Genomic DNA, 16077 nt, shown 5'->3' on the forward strand with positions numbered 1-16077 from the left:
CTTTACATTTACACCAAACAGTGCTAACATTTGTTAGCTTTAGGGCAGAGCCTCTTGAGAAGCCCACTCCTCTACTATGGAAGTGGTTCAGGTGAGTGTCTCTGCAAATTATAGGCACAAATATAGTAATAGACACACACACACAGCTGTACTTCGGGTTACAGATGCTTTGGGGTACAAACTCTGCTAACCAGGAAGTGGTTGCTCCAGGTCAAGTTCTTAACCTGAGGTACCACTGTATTCAGAGTGAAGGGAAGTAATGTTGCCCTCATTCTGATTTGGCTTCCCTGCTTTGGATCTAATTAGCTGTCCACTGTCATCAGCCATCCAGAGGGAGCATAGTGCTTCCTGATTTGACTTTGTGGCATCTTCATGAATCTGATTAAATATCATTAATCATCATATTGATTAACTATCACCACTAACCTGACTACATATCATCATTGCTCCTGTGGACCCTAATTAGTATGGATTGCCTTAGAAGAAGCCTTGCTGCATATTACGGAAAGAAACAACTGAGGACATGTGATAAAGAGTAGGTGAAAGTTTGTATGTAAAACCTTTCACTCCAAACCCCAAAATGCATCTCTAGTTTGCATTCATAAAACTTGATTATAGAGAAGTCCAATTTGAAGCTTAAGCATTAACATTGGCACACACATTGTTAGTTTGGGGCAGGGAGTTCGAAAACGTTAGTTCCAAAAGAAGAAGAGAGGGGACAATTCCTGCATGGGAAAAGAAGAATAGGGCTGGGAAGGTCCACAGGACACTTATTTTAAACTTCTCTTTCAAGTCATTATCTGTCTATTTATTGGCATTGCTCCATGTCTGGGCAAAAATACCCGTAGAAAAGGTTGTGCTAAAAATGCCAATTAAAACTAAAACTGGTGATATTCCCTTTGTGCCCTGTGGATTACAGAAAGAGTACTTGTAGGTCACAAGTGCCACACAGGCTAGGGTAGCGAACACCATTGTCTTAAATAATTCATTGAAACGAAGAGAACATAATTAGCTTCACGGTGAGATGTTAATTGCTCACCTGTCATTCCCTCACATCATTTCTTTGGGATTCTCCTTCAAAGACTGTGAGCAACTCAATTTAGCCAGGGCATTCAGTGGATTGATGAGTGAGGACTATTGTAATTAAGCTTCTATTACATTGCCCCTAATCAAATTAAGAGATGTCTATGACTTCCAACCAGATGGATTTTCAAGCCTCACCCCACCCCATTCTTGGCAGTTTTTAGGAATATGGTTATGTTCTGTTTGCTGTGTGGCCAGAAATTAATCAGCTGGAACACCATATGCTATTGGTGATCGGCTGCGATGTGATGCTACCCAACAGGAGCTACAGGGAAGTTGGCTGGGGTGAGACCATTGCTAATTCATAAACTACACTTTTGGAACTCATGGAGGGCGTCTTGGAACAGGGAAGCAGCAAAGAGCCCAAGTACAGTGGTACCTTGGGTTACATATGCTTCAGGTTACATACGCTTCAGGTTACAGACTCCACTAACTCAGAAATAGTGCTGCAGGTTAAGAACTTTGCTTTAGAATGAGAACAGAAATCGTGCTCCGGCGGCACGGCAGCAGCAGGAGGCCCCATTAGCTAAAGTGGTGCTTCAGGTTAAGAACAGTTTCAGGTTAAGTATGGACTCCAGAACGAATTAAGTACTTAACCCAAGGTACCACTGTACTAATTGTCCCCTCCTCCTGCCCTGTCCCCATTCCAAATTCCTTTTTCCCCAAGCTTCTCCCCTCCCCCCAAAACACACACACACACACACACACACACACACACACACACACACTGAGAGAGAGAGGGAGAAGAGAAATTTCATTTGGAGTCATTTGGCAACCTTATGTCTTGTTGTTGCTCTGATTATTAATTTTTGTGTTCTTGAACAGTTCAGAAAATTCCAGACAACAAAGGGAATTGATACATACAGTGGGTGCTCGGGTTGCGAATGTGATCTGTGCAGGAGGCACGTTCACAACCCGCAGCGTTCACAACCCACGAGCCGTGCGTCTGCGCATGCACGGGTCATGATTCGGCGCTTCTGCACATGCACATAGCGCGATTTAGCGCTTCTGCGCATGCGTAAGCGCCGAAACCCGGAAGCAACCCATTCCAGTACTTCTGGGTTTGGCGCGGTGTGCAACCCGAAATCGCGCAACTCGAAGCGTCTGTAACCCAACGTATGACTGTATTAAGAGTGTTGGCCTAGGACAGGGGTCTGCAACCCGCGGCTCCGGAGCCGCATGTGGCTCTTTTACACCTTTGCCGCGGCTCCAGGGCGGATACTAGCAAGGGGAGAAGGCACATTGTGCGCCCCGACACTCCCCACTGTGGCGGGCGCTGTACTGGCTGTGACGTCGCATGGGGGCGGTGCGTGCGTTAGTCATGCACCGTCCCGACGTCACCTTCCCGCCCGCTGTCAGATCGGACATTAAGGTAAACAATATATGCAGTGTTACATTTGTTTTAAATGTCGCAATGGTTTTGCGGCTCCCAGGTTTTTTTTCTTCGGAAACGGGTCCAAGTGGCTCTTTTTGTCTTAAAGGTTGCAGACCCCTGGCCTAGGACCTGGGAGACGATGGTTCCAATCCCCTTTCAGCCATGAAGTCCACTGGCTAACTCTGGGCCAGTCAGTATCTCTCAGCCTACCTTACCTCACTGGGCTGTTGTTTCTTAGATCACTCTGTGTCACCAGTATCCCTACTGGTTTAACATCCTCTGTTTCCCAGAAGTGATCTATATATTAATTCAAGTTTGTTCTCAAGTTTCCTGCTTCACAGTTACATGGGTAGCTGTAGAACATGCACAGCAAACAGCTATTTGTGAGTGGAGTGCTATTGTCATATTGATAGAAGCCGGGGGGGGGGGGGACAACAAACCTGATACATTCTAGTTTCTCAACTACAAATTCAGATACCTATCTTCAATGAAGGTCCACTGAAAAATGTAGCATTCTCCCAGGAGGCTTGCTAAATAATCACAGCAGCAGTCTGCAGGGGGCTGAAAGCTTCAACGACCTGTCAAACTAGATAGCTGGCTCTCAGTAGCAGACATCCATCAGCACCATTAAAAACTCTGGGGCTTTATACAAAACATGGAAATGGTTCAATTTTGCTGACTGCCATATCCATTTGTGGGCAATCAGAAAGAAAGAAATTAGTTACAGATGAGCACATTTATATAGAACACAATAAGGAAAGGAAAGAAGGCGCCGTTGAAAAATACCTATAGAAGAAAGGAACAAATGTTGAAGCTCTCAAGTCAAAACTATGCCAGATGCAATGTGGGGTGGAGGAGCAGAGTTTTTGTTACAACTTTTGTAATAAATACAAAGTAAGAAGGATGTAAATTAATCAGGCCAGTTATAGATATCTGAGGAAAAGGTGGACTAAGAAGAGTACATCTTTGTGTAATTGTGAGAAGGGGATACAGAGGGCAACTTCACACATTATCAGGAAGCGTCGACAGAAAATGTATGAGTTATTCATAATCCTGTTTCTGTACTTCAGTGTTATGTAACGTGCAGAGGAATGGCTCACAAATTTCTGCCATGTTTCCTAATAATGTGCCAAGCCATCTCTGAACCTTTATTATAGTCTGTTCCATCTACCCTTTATCTCACAGCTGGTTTGCATCTGGAGCTTTAGGGTCCCCTCCTGCCCGTCAGCTATTCATGAGAATGGAACTGAGAGGAGAAAGTGCTGCTGATGTTGTGGAAAGTGTGCAATTTCAGTTCCTTACTCAGAAAAGAAGGTCAAAGCACATGGTAGACCTGTGTTCTTTGCAAAAATATCTGTTGCATGTATACAGTTTTCAGATAGAACAGGATCATGCCACATGACTTCAGTTTTGTGTTAACTTACCGGTACCTGGGAGTAGGCATTACTGAACTCACTGAGACTTTTTGGATTGTATTAAAGAATACAGGGATGTTGCAACACACACAAATTATCACACTGATAATTTAATTTTTGGCACATTTGCGAAAAGAAAAGAGTTACAATGTTTAACCCAGAAGTTCATCTGCAAACCCTCATGCACATGTTGTTTTAATTGATTGTGATAATGATTACGTTGCCAATGGCTGAAGGACTGCAGACCTGTCTGCTTTCAAAGTAGCAAGCCCTATGGACTCCTTCAGTTTCATTTATTATCACTGAGAACAAGACACATTTTCATTAGCTGTCTGCTGCATTTAAAAGCCTCCTGAAACAGAACAAACTCAACTTGATTGATGTTTATTAGCTAGCACATGGTAGGTTAAGCAGTGGCAAGATTGAATGTAAGAACTGTGAGCTCAGGTGAAGCAGGATCAGTCTTTCAGAATCAGATGAAGGTCAGGAGATTGTAAGGTCACTGCAAGCCTGCCTCAACATAGATCTGCCATCAATGGGACAGCCACGTCTCCTACCATACAAAGGACGGTCTGGTGTTTGAAGGAGGCATCTATTTGAAAGGCTGTCGGGTCCAAGTCTAGTTTAGAGCTAAAGAGCCATCAGAAGGGGGGACAGGTCCTTGAAGTTGCCTCTCATCATTTAGCAGCTTGCCAGCGGACTGAGCAGGCATACAGATCACTTGGCCTTCCCCACTGTAGAGAGATGTATTGTATTTCAATTATGTACTATTTATTTCATAAAATGTATACGCCGTTTGATTGTTAGAAAACCTCACATTTATTTAAAACATTTAAAAGATAAAAGCAACAATAAACTAAAAACACGCGCCAACATTATTCATGTTTGGGTAGGAAGTAGGTTGCCAAACTCTGCTTTCCATATTAACAAGCTTTATTGAGATTAGGGGTGGATATTGAAGGGTTCGTTTAAAGTCCATTAACCAAGAAGCACTTCTTAAACCTGGCACAACTTTATTACTACGGCTAATTAATTACTTTTTGCGAGTTCTGCCAGTGAGCTATTCCCAAGGTTTTTCAAATTATTTTGACAAAATTTATTCTTCCTTTGTGTGGCAGAAAGTACTACTAATTTTTGATGGATGTCAAGGTAAAGGTAATCGATTATGATGATCCAGGCTGCAATTATATAAAATGGCTTTTGAGGCAGTGAAGAAAATTAGTGATATATGTGCACATTGGAAAGTTAATTCCTTAAAGTTATAAAGTACTCTCATGAATTTGAGTGATCTACAGGAATATTGCTGAGAATTCTAAGAGAGTTTACATTCAAGAAAGGCATCTTATGTTCATTCATGATAAAAACAAGTATGCAGTTGCTGTAAATAAAAAATCTGTTCAACAAAACATTCAAAACTTTCTGATTTTGTCAAATCTTTTGTCCCAATAAAAGGGATATAATTGTTATTAGAGGAACTGGATGGAAAGTTATCTGGTTAGGCACTTCAATCTTTACAAGAGATGGGTTTTATATGGTATTTTACAGTGCTACCAATCCAGTCCTGTTCTTATGAAACAGCTTTATTATTATTATTGATAATAGATACTTGTGTTTTTATCAAATTTTGTTGCTAGCTGCTTTGCACTTTTAGAAAAGGTGGAATCTAAATGTTATAAATAAATATGAAATGTGTAAAAGCTCCTTGATAAAAGGTTTTGTGCCCCACAGTAAATACTTACAAAGTGTCATTTAAAGTGTCCCAACTATCTGATGCTGAAACCCTCCATGCTTACCTGGATGTAAGTGCCGTTGAACTCAATGGAGGTTCCTTCTGAGAAGATACGCATGGAGTTACACTAATTTTTAAACATTTTTTGTGTGTGAGGGTGACATTAATTTCATTTTAAAATGTTCTTTTGAATGCTCATGGAAACAGGCTCATGGTGAAAGGGGAACAATTTAATTAAGGCTCAGGTTTGAAATAAAATAGATCTTGAAGATTTATAGTGCAATCCTATGCATGCTCTGAAGTAGCAAGCCCCGCCATGTTCAAGAAGGGCTTAGTCTTAGGAAAGTGTGTCAGGGATGGCCGTCTCAGTGTTCTGTTGGTAAAACCCAAAGACTCCTGTGCACGTGCCAAGTGCTTCCATGTGTGTGCTGGAGCTCTCTGAATTGCCCTGACTGGCAGGACTCTCTTTCGGGAAGGGGCAGACAGGCTGCAGTATGAAGGAAGCTTTTTGGTAGTCCTTTTGACACATGCACATTAAAGATGTTTCTTTTATATGTATAACTTGATTTTAATTTTCCCATATAGCTTCTTGGACCATAAATAAATGATTTCAAAGAGTGCCGAGAGAGACCAAGAGGGGTGATTTGTGGAATGTCTCTCTTGAGACTATGATTGGCAATAGGCCATATTTGTGAATGAAAAGATTAACCCTATATGTAAAAGAAAGGGTTCCAGTGGGGTAGCCACCTTTGTTGCTGGAAAACACACACACACAGTCCTGTGGCATGTTAAAGAATTGATAAATTTATTGTGGCATAAGCCATTGTGACTAGAGTCTGTTTCATCAGATGCAGTTTTCAGAGGCTTGCTGGTGGTGTGGCGAGTAGCAGTGTGGCCTGGGGCCTCTCCCATAACCAGTGGTACGGTAGAGAGTAGCAGATCAGCAGCTTCCACTCCCAAGGCAATATGAGAAATGGGCCTTAGACTGGTTCTCAGATTCAGTGGTGAGCATACTCTTGATCAAGATGCCGTAGAAAAAAGATAGACACTCTTGCTTAGAAATAGGAAGCTTTTATCCTGGAATTGTTACACAGTGGTCCTGAATAATACTTGGAAATACCACAGGGAATTATAGCTTGGCTAAATCTGTTGTAAATGTTGCCCCACCTGTAAGAGGCTCATTGGTACGGTGGTTTGTATGTTTTATATATCTATAGGAAGCTGCCAGGATGAACACACCCTTAAAAGAAAATTACCAGCTGGGCTCTCACTCATCATGTAGGTTGTCAGCAGGCACACACTATGCCAAGAGTAACACTAATGAGCAGATTAGCATATTTAGTTTAAAAATAAATTGCATCCCGAATGAAACAGAATTTAAGCAGGAGGAAATGTTTCCCAGTGTGCTGTGGGATGCTAATAAGCAATTGTGCTGCTTTTATCATAATGGGGGGAAAACAGAGATGGATTTGGGTTTCTGATTAGTACCAAACATTTTTCAATTCCTGGTTCCTTTCTGCATCTAAGCTCTAGTAATCACCTTGCTTTGAACAACATAATGAAATATATTAAAAAGCAAGCCAACTGTATTAAAATGTGTTTTCATTTGTAGCCATTATGACAGTTATTGCTGTATCCTCTGATACTTCCCATTAATAAAGCTAAAACTAAACAATACTTCCCATTAATAAAGCTAAAACTAAACAGCAACTACGAAACATGAACAGCTGGTATTAAAAGGCTATTTAAACAGAAACAAGGTAATTTATGTCTTTATAAAGCTGATGTGTAACGTCTGAAGAGATGTTTTCTGAATTAGGCCCTTACATCATAACACATAAATCAATTAAACTGGATTGCTTGGACCTAAACCAATTTAGTTCCATTGACTCTAATGGTAGTTAATGGGCTGATATCCAGGTATATTTCACAAGCTCTAAACTCTAGCATGAAGAACGTAATTCATGCTCTGAATGTGGAACAATGCGAGATGCACAAGTGACAGTGATGAACAGAAACTGTGTTTAATTGAATGTATAAAAGTGTCCAATACACAGTGCCATCTTTGGAATGCATCTTGCAAAATGTATAAAGACGTCAGAATAAATCATGACATTCTAAATTAAGCATGTTTCTTCTGCTACACTTTCTGTTAAGGGTGTGGCATTTAAACATCACCAAAAACAGGGTAGATTTCCATTAACGTTTCCTCATACCGATTTATAGTTATAGACGCAAATTTAGAAGCAATTACTCCAACTTAAACAGAAATATAGTACAGAGGAGATGACTTGTTATTTTTGTGATCTGCAAAGATACTGTACAGCTGATTAGATGCACTTCATCCCTATATGTTTATCACATCATGACTTGAGCCATCTAATGTTCAGTTGCAAATATGTTTTGTTCTCTTATCACACATTCAGCGCCATGCGATTGCTGTACACTTAATCAAATGATGAATATGTGAGTGTGAACCAGGACTGAAACTGGAAGAAGTGGGGTTTGGGTATGTGGTGAACTCAGGGTGGTGGTGTGAGTGGTGGAATGGTTTTCCTTGGCCAGGATAATTCACAGCAATCAATTAAGTGAGTAGCCACAAATTAGTCAAGCATAGTAGACACCTCAGACTTTTTCTGCTCTTGGGTGTGGCTGATAAAAGGCCTTTGGAATGCAGATGCCATCAACAAACAAAAAAACCCTTCTTTCTTCTACAGTGGCAATCACCATTCATCAAAGTACGTGGTTCCAAAATGCTATATATAGTTGTGGTAAAATGTTGGAACTGCTTATGTATTTTAAATGAGAACATGTCAAGCTGAATAATAACAGCATGTATAGGGCAGACTCTGAGATACAGATACTTGTATCAGGAATTTGAAAATGAAACCTTCCATATCAAATATGTACCTTACAATATAAAACATGATGCGAAATGACAGATACAATGTGAGGACAGTTTTGAACCCTAATTCTAAATGGCATAAAAATGCCTTTTTGGCCCATAAATCAATCCCTTTGTCAGTTATATCAAAAGTGAAGATCAAAGAGGTAGATGATGGAGTGTTGTATTGTACTACTGTTGGCCTTGTAGACACTGTTACAGCATCATCAGGGTCGCTTTCTGTCATGATTACTCAAATCTGATCCACTCATCTGATTCCACTTAATGGAAAACCGTTCATAAAGTTGTCATACATTAACTATTGATTTGACTTGTGACTAACAATATGATACGTGAGCTCTGATGAACCTTCTTAGGAATACAATAGCTATGTGATTTCCATACAATTCAGGATAAGTCAGAGTGTCTTCATATAACTTTATTCCATCTTAAGGTTACTTTTTTTTCTTCAATCAATAAAGTTGTATGGCACAGTGCAGAATCTAATTATATTGCACATTTATTGATTGTGTGACAAATATGACATACAAATTTGGGTTTCAGAACTTTAGGTTCAGGAAAACAATACTGTATTCAGTCAGAAACATATCACCACATATCTGGATTGCTTATCGTCATTTTACAGAATCTTTCTTCTGGTTTTTAAATCCATGCACCATCTCTGTGACATGACAAGGACCTTCCATAAATATGTCATACATCACAAAGGACAGAGGTAGCAAATTTGTGAGAAAGGGCTTTGGCATTTTGGTTTGGCATATTTTCTTCGTTTTGTTTTTAGTTTACAACAAAAAAGAGAAAAACTAAAGAAGGGTACCAAGCTAGGTAGAAGAGCAGGTTCAGTGTTCATAAATAGGTGCTGCTAATTCCCCAAGCTTTTGGTTTGAATAGATGTTGCATACAAAATACTTCTGCATTCAGCTAAGCATGCAGTTTGTTTGTTTGTTTGTTTGTTTGTTTGTTTGTTTGTTTGTTTGTTTTACTTAAATCATACTTTACAGCCCCAAAGGGCTCTCAAACAACATACAAAAGAGTTCAGTAGAGAATTACTGTATGCCTTAATAAGCAAGCATCTAATTTCACAGAATATAGCCAGCTCGTATTTTTATAAATTCATTCATTCATTCATTCAGTTTCTATCCTACCCTGCCTCCTGTATGATCTCAGGTCAAATTATTGTTGAAACAACAAAAATCAAAATCACGTATCACAATTAAAAATTCTAGCATTTGTCTAAGCAGTATAGTGAGAAGATATTCACATGTGGCTTACCTAAGCTCATATCCCCACAAAGGCCTGCCCAAAGAAATACTTCTTCACACCACACTGAAAGATATAGAGTGATGGCACCAGAGGCACCTCTGAGGGAAGGATGATCCTCAGACACAGTTCCTCCATAGAGAAGGCCCTTGCACAGCAAACAAAGATAAGTTCTTCCCATTGGGGAATCATTACTTTTCTAGTATTGTAAAAAAAAAGATCTGTCTACCAACTCAATGGGGTGCAACTAATCCATTTGGCTTCGCCAGGTCCTATAGTTTTCACAAATCACACTAAAATGGTGAAACTCCCCTGTTTGGAGAATACAGTATTTAAATTGCTGACTTTCTTTTAAAGAATGTGTAACTCTTCTTCTGTATTACATTCACGAGTTTAGTGTCCAGAAGATTTGATTTGAACCTTTTCAAGCAGCTTCCAAGTATGGCAGCCAGTTTGTTGAATCCTTCGGTTACAAATGAAAAACTGACTTGAATAGCTCCTCAAGAGGTGTTTTTCTCTCTCTGTTGCATTTAAACAGTTTGTGGTGTGGTGGTGTCAGAGCCAGTCTACTGTTGAGACGAGGTGAAGCACCTACTTCAGGTGGTGGAGGTGCAAGAAGCAGAGTCCTGCTCACCTTACTGCTTCCAGTTCACAGTGTTGCCACTCATCTTTCCCATCCTGGGGTGGAGAAGACAAGCAGCAATGCCTTGTAGAACTCCTAGACTCTCACTGTGTTCAGCAAGAGGGGGAGCAGTCTGGTGGTGGAGGAAGTAGTGATGGGTCACAGCGCAGCAGCATGGCATGGTGTGGCGTGGGAGCAGGAAGTGGCAGGAAGGCCTCTTCTGGATGGTGTGTTTCCTTTCTCATTCTCAACAGGGATTATCTGTGCTGTTGCTGTGGAGAAACACTCCAACTGGCTAGAAATAAACATCATTTTAAAGACATTATTGCAAGAATTCACTTTTCTCTAACTTGCACTAGAGTTAGTTTGTACTTCTTAAGAAACTGGTCTGCCTTCAAAAAGAAAAAAAGAAATAAGCTTAAAGGAAATTTCACATAATAATAATAATAATTTTTTTTTATTTATACCCCGCCCTCCCCAGCCAAGGCTGGGCTCAGAGCGGCTTACAAGCAATAATAAAAACAAGTTGAATGATTAAAACTTAAAAACAAAATTAAAATACAACATTAAAATATTGAAACATTAAAATATTAAAATGTAGCCTCATCGCAGGAGGAGAAGGAAAGGAAAAAAGAAAGAGAGGGAGGGAATCAAATTGGCTCCAAGCCAAAGGCCAGGCGGAACAACTCTGTCTTACAGGCCCTGCGGAAAGAAATCAGATCCTGCAGGGCCCTGGTCTCATGAGGCAGAGCGTTCCACCAGGCCGGAGCCAGAGTTGAAAAGGCCCTGGCTCTGGTCGAAGCCAATCTAACTTCCTTAGGGCCTGGGACCACTAGGGCTCTCCGTGGGGCATACCGTGGGTGAATATGCTCCCATGGCAGAGACCCCGTGAGGAGCCTCGCTGCAGCATTCTGCACCCTCTGGAGTTTCTGGGTCAGCTTCAAGGGCAGCCCCGCGTAGAGCGAATTACAGTAATCAAGCCTGGAGATGACCATCGCATGGATCACTGTGGCCAGGTCGGGGCGGGAAAGGTAAGGGACCAACTGCTTGATGCGCGAAGGTGGAAAAATGTCGCCTTGGCTGTTGCTGTAACTTGCGCATCCATAGAAAGAGAGGCGTCAAGGATTACACCCAAAATCTTAATGGAAGGCAATGGCACTAATTGGGCCCCCGCAAGAGAAGGGAGTTGGTCCCTCATCCCCATGCCATCCCGACCCAGGCATAGGACCTCTGTCTTCGAAGGATTTCGTTTCAATTGGCTCCCACGAAACCATCCAGCCACAGCTTCCAAGCATCTGGTCAGTGTGTTCAGGGCCGAGTTGGTGTGGCCATACATCAGCAGATAGAGCTGAGTGTCATCAGCATATTGGTGACAGCCCAGCCCAAAGCTCCAGATAATCTGGGCAAGGGGGCGCATAAAGATGTTAAAAAGCATCGGGGAGAGAATTGCGCCCTGCGGCACTCCACACACCAAGGAATGGCGCGACGACATTTCCCTCCCTAGTGCCACCCTCTGTCCCCGACCAGAGATAAAAGAGCACAGCCATTTATGGGCTATGCCCTGTATCCCCACGTCTGCGAGGCGGTGGTCCAGAAGATCATGATCGACCATGTCAAAGGCTGCTGACAAATCTAAAAGGACCCGCCTTGATCCAGTTGTCTACAGAGATCATCTGTTAGGGCAACCAGAGCCTTCTCGGTCCCAAAACCAGGACGGAAACCGGACTGAAATGGATCTAAAGCAAAATGAATAAATAAAATAATCGCATGACAGTCTCATAAAGGAAACATGTGTTTTAAACAATGGGTTTTAGGTCATAATTATTTTACTATTTAAAGTTCAATGCATTTTATTTTTCTTCTTCCCTCCTTTGTTCTCTCTTCCTAAGAAGCCAAACAGAACTCTAAACCAGCGTTAAGATTTCCTATCAAAGAGAAAAACAGAAGCTTGCCGTTTCCATTTGCCAGATTTAAGTTCAATCAGGAGACCCATTAATTTATGCACTGTAAATGTGCATATGTACTCTTCTTGTTGGCCACAGCAGCTTCTGAATTCAGACAGTTTAAACATAGCGTAATTTAGTGCAAACTTCATTCATTCTGATTTGGTGTCTCCCTTTACCTGTCTCATTACACTGAGGACCTTGTTACTCATTTGTCTGTCTGGGTTGTTACAGCAAGCATATGGTAGTTATTTTGAACCTACCTGATGGCAATGGAGTTGTTAGTTCTTTTTGGGTGCTTTTAATAGCTGCATGACAAGGGAGAAATTCGGCAGGTGCTGCTTTCCCTTTTATGGAGCTAGAATGACAGCAAAGCCTCGTGCAGAGATTTGGTGGTGTTATTGTCTATTTATGGTGAGAAGTTCATGATCCATCCTGCCTCTGTACCAGAATCGTACAGTGCTGGGGGTTATGAACCAGTAGAGCCCAGGCACCTTATTCCTTGTACCACTGGAGTAGTTCTCATGTGGAGAGGGCTATCAATCCTTCTGCAGCACCGCTGCTGGCCAGAGCTGGCACTGCTGCTCTTTAGGCCAGCCGAACCAGGTGGCTTCAGGAACCAATAGAAATACAACAGTTGCTCCAGGTTTTTCATTCTGAGAAATTTGCCTCTGAGAAGTTGAAGAGAATCCTCTTGTGTCACCTCATTGTCTGCATGCCTATTCTAGAACCTGGACATCACCCATCTTCAGCCACATCATCTGCCTCTGGCTCTTTCATTGGTGTCCACCCATTCTGGGATCAGACCTATGTCCTCTTTCTGTATCAGACCAAAGGCCCATCCTGTTCTCACAGTAGCCCACCAAATGAGCACGAGAGCTCTGCAAACATAATTTGAGTGAAACAGCACTCTGAGAAACCCAGCAACTAGTATTCAGAGGCATGGTGTCTCTGACAGCAGAGGGAGAACATAGTCCTCGTGGGTAATACACACTGACAGCCTTAACCTCCATGAATTTGCCTAATCCTATTTTAAAGCCATCCAAGTTGGTGGCCATTACCCTTGTCAAGACCTGAAAGATGTCATGTGTATCATAGAATGTTTTATTAATAATAATTAATTACCCACCCTTTACCGTAATGTCTCAGGGTGGGTTCTAACAATTAAAACACATATCAAGAACAGTTTAAAGCAACTGTTAACCACAAAAATAAGGTGGGTCCTGAAATAAATACATCTCAAGTGACAAAAGCCAGGTAAAGAGGTGTGTTTTAACAGGCCAGTGTAGGCACATTCAATTCCCGTGATCTGTAGTGTACAGACATTACATGCACACATAGTACTGTATACATTCTACTGTAGCTGCTGACACCTGGGCATGTGCAAAGAGTGGGCATGGCTGGTAGAATCACAATTGTCCATCCAAGCCCACAGAAAGATGGTACTGAATGTCTGCCCAGGGCTATTCTATGTACTCGGTAAACATATTTAAAAATAACAACAAATTCTCACTCTCCTTTTCAGCTGTGTCTGTTCCAGCAAACTCTGACCTGCCTCTGATGGCTTACCTGGTTTTATATAACAGAAAATCCAAGAGTCACAGCTGTCTATTGTGCTGACTTCACTGCCCTGTGCATTTGATGAGATTCACAGACACCAGTGCACTTGAAAGCATATAATTCTATCAGTCCTTCCTATTTGGCCATTCACTTCAAAAAGAGGGGGGGAAGGGTGTGTGTGACAAGATTATAAGATAAGTAGCAAATGATAATGTGTCTGCAGTGTTTGCTGCTTTTGCTATCACATTTTTGTCCCTGGTTTGGTTTGCAAGCGAAGAAGTGTTATAAGCATCTTTAATAATCTGCATCACATTTGGGGATATGAAAAACAGATGGTAGGCGTTCCACAGAAACTGTGCGGATCCAGACTGAGAGATCTGGATTTTGATGGCATTTATTTTCCCAAACCAGATTTCATGTGAAATGGCAAAGTTAACTACGTTCTGGAAAGTCTCTCTGATCTGCTGGAAAGGAGGGGGAGAGAGAACTGAGCAAGACCCCAGAAGACTTGCATATGGGATCTCTCGAAGCAATAGTCGAGTGAAAAAGCACACTCTGCAGATCATGGTCCATTACTAGGGATGCAGCAGCCTACATCACAGAAGCAAGAAGATGGGACAAGGCAGGACACAAGAGCAACTGGCAAACAGGAGGGAAAGCAGCTCTGACAGTGAAGACAGAGCAGAGGCCAGAAGATGAGGTGGCACTGTTGGCTCCATCGCTTAGAAAAAGAAGAGTTTTTTCAGCTTTGATATGTATTTTGAGGTTTTTAAAAAGGTTTTTAAGTACAACCTTGTCAAAATACTTGTTTATCTTGTATGTGAATTTATTATTATGAATGAGTAATGGACTATATTGCCTTCTTCCCAGCTCCTCCTTTGCAACTTTACACAAAAAGACAACCTTGTAGATCAGCCCACAAGAGATACAGTGGTATCTCGGGTTACAGACGCTTCAGGTTACAGACTCCACTAACCCAGAAATAGTACCTCGGGTTAAGAACTTTGCTTCAGGATGAGAACAGAAATTGTGCAGTGGCGGCAGCGGGAGGCCCCATTAGCTAAAGTGGTACCTCAGGTTAAGAACAGTTTCAGGTTAAAAATGAACCTCCAGAACAAATTAAGTTCTTAACCCAAGGTACCACTGTACTAGTGTGCAATACCCAACACCACTTCAGATCCTGCTAGGGACTGGCAGAAGAGGAACTTTGCTTTCCATCTGTCTTGCTCCTCATTCCTTGCTGCACTTCCATTCTGGACACAGAAGAGGGCATTTTTCTGCTTTAGCAATTTGTTTCTTTGCTGGAAGCAGAGGAGGGATAGAGTGCTACATACCTCCTCTGCTATTACATCTATTTCTCTGCTTTGAATTCATTCTTGTCTATGGCTTCCAGCCTATTGTTTTAAATGCAAGGCTATGCTAAAATGAGATTCCTAGTTGTAGCAGGAAAGACAAGTAAAGAGAATTTGTTTTTTTCTTTACTGAGATCTGATCTAAATTTTATTTTGTGTATCATATTGGTAATGTTAATTCTAGGTATGAGGGATCCACAAATACAGTTGCCAGTTTACCAGTGACCACCATCAATTAATTTATGGTGAATGTCACGGCAAGCCTTTATTGTACTCCATCTTAAGAGCAATAACATTACTTTTAAAAAAAGAGATTGACAACACAGAGAATCACAGCATGTTTCTTTCAAAATAGTGGTTGGCTCTCTCATGCTGGATGTAGCATCAGTGTCAGCAATTGGAGAGAATTGCTGCTTTCTACACACACACACACACACACCCTCACACCCTCCTTGAGCTTCCAGATGAGGTCAAACAAGGCACACATTCCTTGTAAGATTCCATCTTTGAGTATTACTTATCTTCCTAAGATTTCTTTAACACCTAGAAGTATAGGACAGAAGCCCTTTTCTGCAGTCCTTTTTTGACAATAGCTGCGCAACCCTCGAGCTCACCTGACCAAGTATCGGATAGCAAAAATAACAAGCAGAAGCTCTTTATATGCATTTTGTGATCATAATTCAATCCTAAGAACCTCAAGCCTAAGACGCTCCAAAGTGTAAGAAGCTGCTGCTACAAATTCATATTACAACTCATGCAGTAAGTGATATGATATGTGATGTTGTGGAAAGGCTCATTTGCAGCAAGCACCAGGGTTCTTTGTTCGTTAAATG

The 16077-nt window shown here is 41.5% G+C and overlaps 1 protein-coding gene and 1 long non-coding RNA gene across 3 annotated transcripts in view; one reads left to right on the top strand and one right to left on the bottom strand.

Annotated features, from left to right (window-relative positions):
- The window catches only part of GALNT18 (polypeptide N-acetylgalactosaminyltransferase 18), a 352471-nt gene that overhangs the window by 248532 nt on the left and 87862 nt on the right, over positions 1–16077 (top strand). The window lies entirely within an intron of this gene.
- On the bottom strand, positions 8911–14592 carry LOC309517076. Its single transcript, XR_014213142.1, has 2 exons — positions 12596–14592; positions 8911–10684 (listed from the first exon to the last, which is right to left on the bottom strand). It is a non-coding gene; the product is annotated as an uncharacterized lncRNA (long non-coding RNA).

Source organism: Podarcis vaucheri (genome assembly GCF_965113315.1).
Source record: "Podarcis vaucheri genome assembly, chromosome: 1".
In the NCBI taxonomy this organism is placed as follows: Eukaryota; Metazoa; Chordata; class Lepidosauria; order Squamata; family Lacertidae; genus Podarcis; species Podarcis vaucheri.